The sequence below is a fragment of the Phalaenopsis equestris genome, unplaced genomic scaffold (assembly GCF_001263595.1).
Source record: "Phalaenopsis equestris unplaced genomic scaffold, ASM126359v1 Scaffold000002, whole genome shotgun sequence".
In the NCBI taxonomy this organism is placed as follows: Eukaryota; Viridiplantae; Streptophyta; class Magnoliopsida; order Asparagales; family Orchidaceae; genus Phalaenopsis; species Phalaenopsis equestris.
In genome coordinates this window covers 5913273-5913684 of record NW_018164444.1, presented here as the reverse complement: position 1 = coordinate 5913684, position 412 = coordinate 5913273, and positions in this window count along the sequence as shown.

Here is a 412-nt window from a genome sequence, read left to right as displayed (position 1 = left end):
TCTCTTTTGAGGATCAGCTCTTGGTTCATGTTGATATTCTAATAAAATTCTATGCATATAAATTAAAGGATATTTGTTGATATCCATTCTGAAGCATTCAATCTCTTGCTCTTTTGCAAGGTATCTCATTGGTTTTGCAATAGTAAATGTAAACTTTTAATCACTACTCTTATAGTTAGTTCTCCTTTCTGCACATCTATTAAAGATCTTTCAGTGACGAGGAATGGTCCTCATAAAATGATAGGACTTTCTTTATCTTCCTCCATATCTAATACAATAAAATCCACAGAAAAGATAATTTATTAACTTTTACCAAAACATCTTGTATAACTCTTTTAGCATTGGTAATCGAACGATCAGCTAACTGAAGAGTTACAAGTGTAGGTGAAATATTTTCTAAACCTAACCTTCT